The sequence below is a fragment of the Petaurus breviceps genome, unplaced genomic scaffold, assembly GCF_028583685.1.
Source record: "Petaurus breviceps papuanus isolate PSGF00001 unplaced genomic scaffold, PetGlider_PUasm1.0 216, whole genome shotgun sequence".
Lineage (NCBI taxonomy): Eukaryota > Metazoa > Chordata > Mammalia > Diprotodontia > Petauridae > Petaurus > Petaurus breviceps.
Window position 1 is genome coordinate 4,447,114 of NW_027185867.1, and position 6,017 is coordinate 4,453,130.

Sequence of the window (6,017 nt, forward strand, 5' to 3'; positions counted from 1 at the left end):
CTGTTCAGAATCTTCGGGAACCAAACAAGCAGCTAGGGACTATTGTTTGTCAGTATTCATCATATGTTCATAAAGTTTTGTCTTGAGCTCATTTGCTTAAAGCCTCCCCATTTTTATTCTGCAAAGCAGGTATTCTAATGGCTATCAGACAAGCACCTCCAAGGTGTGGAGGTGGGCCCCTCTTTGGGAATCCCTCCCCTCCTATCAAAGAAGCTGGCAGGCTAGATCTCCTGCCTGACCAATTAAAGCCAATTAATCGTGGAGCTTTGAGATTGGTAGATTCAAAGCTCACTTTCAAAAGTTCCACCAAAATTCTCCCTGTTGTAATAATTTGAAATTTTTAATTTGGGAAATTTACAATTTCTTTACAAAATATCTCCACAAAATTCTGAGAATTAATCCTTAAGAAATTGGAAATAGGATATTGGGATTGCTTAAAAGAAAGAAGTTTTTTTGCTATCTCAGCTTGACTTGTTACTTGAATTTGAAAAAGGAAAATTCATAGTGTTTGTGAAACACTTGATTGTAAAATACAATGACTGACATATGTTGGTATCTCTCTCACTTTGAATCCATGCCAGAACTGATAATCAATTATTGTATAAGTCATTTGATATTCATTGTTATTTTGTTGCCATCTTTCTGAGACTGTATGGTGTTTCTAAAAGTCTATTTAGCTAAGTGAACTTAGAACCTAAGAAACATTTTTGAAGTAGGAATAGTATTGCAGTTATTTTTTTTTTATCTGAATTTCGTATTGCATGTGTATTGGGTTTTTATGTTATAAAATTTGTTAATTTAAAACTTATATTTGGGTTACAAACAGGCAATAATACTGATATTTCATTTAAAATTTTGGCTAAATTATGTATTTGGAAAAATTATGAATTCTGATGTTAAAAAAATTATCTTATTACTATTCTGAAGCTGTTGAATCATCTAAGGATATAGATATATATGTTAACTTAGATGTATGTGAATATACAATGTCTTAGGAAATTTATATTATGAGCATTTTAACACCAAATTAGTTTTAGGAAATTCCCATATTTGAAGGTTTATTTTATAATTATTATGTTTGTCAACCTTAAGTGAAACCTTTCCTAGGTGTGAGGTTTGTGTCAATGGTTATGGGATGAATGATTTTCTGTGTAAAGCAATTTGGAAATTACTAAATTAAGATAACCAGATTGGTAATTACTTGATTTTGGTTTGAAGTTTAAATTTAGGTACATCATAATTGTTTCTGATATTGTTACTGATAAACATTGGTATTATGAATGTTATAATAGAAGCAGTTTCTTGCACTCTAAATGCTGTTAGATTGAGAATTGTACTGTCAGAGGAGCCAGAAAATGATAGTGGATGAAGTACTCTGACCATGTCAGAGTATCAGTTATGATATTCTGAAATGTTGTAATTTAAGAAATCATACACTTTTAAGTTTTTCTTTTTAAGTTTCAATTCATAAATCAAGTATTTACAATAGTATGTCTGGGAAAAACTACTTATTGGTAATTATGTGAAGAAAAGACCCTGTGAATCCTCTTCTAAGTTTTGTAAAACCTAGAATATGGAAATGAGGGCTTAGGTGTCCCAAAAAACAATTTGTGGGCTGGCTTCAGCCACATTTTAGCCACTGGCTACAGACCTAGCCCCATATGAAACAGAGACAGATCTACCCAAATGATTTTGGGTCCCAGCTGTTTAAGGGGGGAAATGATCGAGTGCTTGGAATTATGGGGTACTTGGGTACCTGATATTTAGGTTAATAAGAGTTACTTTAGTTGAGAGAAAAGAAAGATACCATTTCTAACACCAAGTTAATTCAAACTGTCTTTAAAATCTATTTATGAAAAGCTGAACAAAGCCAATGAGAAGGTTAGGGGACAAATGGGGTTCATCCAGCCCCTCTGTTTCCAGATAGTTGATGTAAGTTTTAGAAGTATGCTGAGACAGCATGAGGAAGTTTTGGGAAGGCAGGAAGATTTGTAACTTGAGTTTGTAATTAATAGCTCAATCAAATTTTAGATGGCCCTATCTGAAGGACACTAGTCCATATTTATTAGCTATTTAATAATTTGAGGGACTGTTAATTTTACTATTCTTCTAAGCCTTGATTACAGGAGTCATCATAAAAATCGACAATGGGATGGCAGAGGCTGCAGGCTGCAAACTTTTCAAGGTGGATGTCTGTGCTTGGAAAAGTTTGGGGACAACCTCGGACACTGCCCACATGGGATCTCTCTGACTTTCCCAATTGTACCTTTTCTTTCTGAAAAGGAAACCTCCCGCCTATTTATGCCTAAGCCTTGCTTTCAGCACCTATTGCTTTCTGAATGACTAGCGGAGATGACTCATGCCTGGAATCAAACAAGGCTAAGGAAGTTTTCCTTCTGGCAAGGGTTATGATATTGTCCCCCTCTTATTCTACAGCAAATTCACTGAGAAGTCATATTCAGGGCCAAATAAATGAATAAATATAGATATAACATCCCTCAAAGAAGGAGATGATTAGTAATAAGGCAAAAAGTAATGAAAGAGATGCCTGATTGACCAGGATAGTGAGGTTTGAGGAAAGCAACAGGATCAGGCCAGATGACACCTAGGATTAAATACAGATGTATAAAATTGGCTTTAAAAAGTTCCTATTATGTGAATTCACAATTTGAGCAGGTTTGGGAATAAGATCAGAGGTATGGATTTTGGATTTTAGCACAAGGATTGTATAAGATAATGGTAAGGGTAAAGCTAATGTTAATTTGTTAATGCATCTGTCTGATAATTTTACAAAGGGCAGATGAAATCAATTTTTTAAAAAAAGTTTTTTTTTTTTATTTTGAAGGACTCCTATACCAGATACAGGATTTAGGAAAGGTAGAAATAGCAAAGAATAAATAAACTGAAAATTCTCTGTAGTTTCAAAATATAGCACTAATCTTAAGTAATTGTACTAATTTATATTAAGTCAAAATTATCTAGTCATCTCTAGATCTAAACTGCAGAAGCAAAACTCCTTTTTAAATTCTACAACTACATGAGGCATCTGGGATTTAAAAGTGTCGTTTAAGTGAAATAGGTCACTGGGATACAAGAAATTGTATGCTAATTATGATTCTTGTAAGTTTTCTTGGTTATCTTGGTGACATGTACCTGACTTAATGTAATTATGTCATTTTCTAAAATTGTGAGAAAAACCTCATTGTATTAACTGAGCCTAGCCCTGTGTGGCTAAGAAAACTGAACTATTTATTTGAACCTAGTCTTGCATGGCTAGAAAACTGGACCTTTATGTGTAAAATCGTGTTTCTGGGAGTTCTTGTATTGTACATTTGAACTCTAGTCATCTAAGGATCACCCCCTGAGCCTTGGAATCTGAAAAAGACAATATCAGATGCAGACAGCTTTCCCAAGAATCCGGACCTGACCTCTATTAGGACAGCTTCTTTCCTGGAGAAATTCAACTAGAGGACCGATGGAAAAATGTGGCCCCCTCCTCTTCCTTGGCACTATGGCCTTGATTATAGGAAGTTCCTGTTAACTGTTAAATTGCTAATTATCAGGGACTCCCGATACCATCCTTTAGGAACAGAATTGGATAACCTAGATGATGTGGCCTCAGTCATGTCAAAGGTTTGACATACCTACAAAGAAAAGTAGGTAATGTTGAGCACAACCCCACCTTCCATTCCCTTAATTGATCTGTAAGCAGGTATTTTAGCATAACTCCACCCTTCCCTTCCTCTAATTGATATGTAAACAGGAATTTCAGCACAAACTCCACCCTTCCATCTCCTAATTGATCCGTGAGTGGGGGTTTCAGCTTAGGGTAAAATCCCTGTTCCATTCTTCCCCATCCCCTGCCCCCCCCACCCCCTATCAGGTGTTCCCCATCTCCACCCATTCTGGATTCCCTGCACCTCAGCCTAGGAAAAACTTGAGGGAAAATTCAAATATACACTGACCAATCACTGATAGTAGTTTCAGCTTATGTAACCTGACTATTGTAATCTCTTTAAAAAACCGGCATGCTGTTCATGCCAATTTACTGTCTGATTTGGGTATGTGACCCCGGCAATCCCTCAGCAATAAAATCTACTTCCAATTTTAATCTCGGGGATCTTCCCTCTCGCTCCTTTATGCCCTACAGGTAAGTAGGAAGTAATTCCCCAAACCTGGCTAAAGAAAGATCTAAGAGTATGGGAAGAGAATGGCCAGGAGGATAACTGGTAGTGAGCCCTTCCAATGGATGTACATTCAGCCCATAGAACTGAAGGCCTTCCTGGATCCCTCAGGGTTGCTCAAATAATACTGTATCTATTTCTTTGTTTTTAGGGCAGCTAGGTGGCGCCATAGTGCATAGAGTACCAGGCCTGGAGTCAGAAGATTCCTCATCGTGAGCTCATATTTGACCTGAGACACTACTAGCTGTGTAACCCTGAGCAAGTCACTTAACCCTGTTTGCCTCAGTTTCCTCATCTGTGAAATGAACTGGGGAAGTAAATGGCAAACCACTCCAGGCTCTCTGCCAAGAAAACTCCAAAAGTGGTCACAAAAAGTCAGACTTGATTGAAAATGACTGAACACTACCACTTACCTGTTTATATGTTATATTCTCTCAATAAAATGGAAACTCCTTGAAGTTAGGGACTGTTTTTCATTTTGTTTCAGCCTCTAGGAAAGGGGAAGGCAGGGAAGGAGGGAGGGAATAAGCATTTACAATTTGATCCTCACCTATCTCAGTATTGTTATTATCCTCATTTTACAATTGAGGAAATTAAGATAAACAGAAGTTAAGTGACTTCCTCAAGGTCATACAGCTACTAAGCTGGATTTGAATTTAGGTCTTCCTGACTTCATACTCATTGCACCACCTGCTTATCGCAACATGCTGTTCTTTCTTTCCTTCTTCCTTTTTTCCTTTCTTGTCTTTTTGGAGGGGGAAAGGTAGAGCAACTGATGTTAAGTGACTTGCCCAAGGTCACACAGCTAGTGAGTGCTAAGTGTCTGAGGTCAGATTTGAACTCAGGTCCTCTTGACTCCAGGGCCAGTGCTCTACTAACTGTGCCACCCAGCTGCCCCTACAACACGTCTTTCTTGTGCACAGTAGGCCCATACCTAAATGTTTGTTGGATTAGATTGGGTCAGAACAAGTGTGATCCAGCTATATCCAAGGCTCAATGATGTCTATGATGTAGTTCAGCATGTAGATCATCTGTCAACTGCAGCCAAGTCTTTCTCTCCCCCTGCCTCTACAGAGGGAAAAATGGTAGTTGATACTCACCTGAGATGCAGGGCAGACTGGGTGTGAAGGGGGACAATAGAAGAAGGTGCCCTAGTAAGCTGGAGGTTAAATTGGAAACACAGCATCCCAAAAACAGAATCATGAAACCATGATTGCAAAGATGGGACAGGCAGAAAACTTAAGGAAGAATCACTGATACAGAACAAGGCAATGACTGTAGGTAGAGACAGCTCATGCTGGATCAGTTCCTCCAGAAACCAGAAGCCTTGAGAGGTCAACTCAAGTGTCTGAAGGTCAAAATAAGAAGAATTTCCCTCCCTTTCTTATCTAGGAAGATAAGCCTTTTGAATTGTACAAATAAAATGTCCTTTATATAAAAGGATAATGCTACTCACTTCCTGGTTCCATATCATAAAGGATAATGCTATTCATCTCACAGTTTCATACTGGGCTGCTCAGAGATTTTTCTTTGTTTTCCTCCAGCACCAGCAAGCGATTTGTCGTGGGGTTTTGTCCGAACAGTGGGTGCAGGCCACTTGCAGGGACAGAAAGTGAAAATAACTAGCCTGTGTAGGAATAAACCTGTGTTTACCCTCCTAAATAAAAACCTTAGACTACCCAGCCTCACCAGTCATAGACTTGGTCAGCTACAAAAAGTGTCAGATCTGGGGCATCAGAAAGGATGGCTGATAAGGAGAAACAATGGAATCATTGGGTTTAGAGGGGAAAGGAAGTTGAGTCCAATGTATTATTTCCCGTATGAGGACCCTGA